Here is a 429-nt window from a genome sequence, read left to right on the forward strand (position 1 = left end):
GCCCAGTTAGTCTAGATCTTTTTGTGGGGAAGAGAGCAGATTTCTTGGGATTTTATACTTAGACTATCGTGTTTTCTGCAAGTAGAGAGGTTTTTATTCCTTCCTTTATAACTGTGAAACTGATGTGTTGCGGTGGCTAGGACTTTCAGGGTAATGTGAAATTGAAATATTGAAGGTGGACATTCTTGCTTTGGTCCCATTGTAGATACACTTTCTCAGTTTGAGGAAATTCCTTTCTATGCCTGGTTTAGCTGGGAATCTTTATCATGAATGAATGTTGTAAGGGATATGGTTCTGTAGAGTTCTTACGTCTATTTGATTATGGTATCAGGGTAGTGCTGGCCTTATGAGATGATTTGGAAAATGTTCCCTCTCCTTTTACATTCTTGGATTGAGGGTAGAATTGTTATTTCTTCTTTAAATGTTTGG

This window comes from Bison bison, unplaced genomic scaffold (genome assembly GCF_000754665.1).
Source record: "Bison bison bison isolate TAMUID 2011002044 unplaced genomic scaffold, Bison_UMD1.0 scf7180017864306, whole genome shotgun sequence".
Lineage (NCBI taxonomy): Eukaryota > Metazoa > Chordata > Mammalia > Artiodactyla > Bovidae > Bison > Bison bison.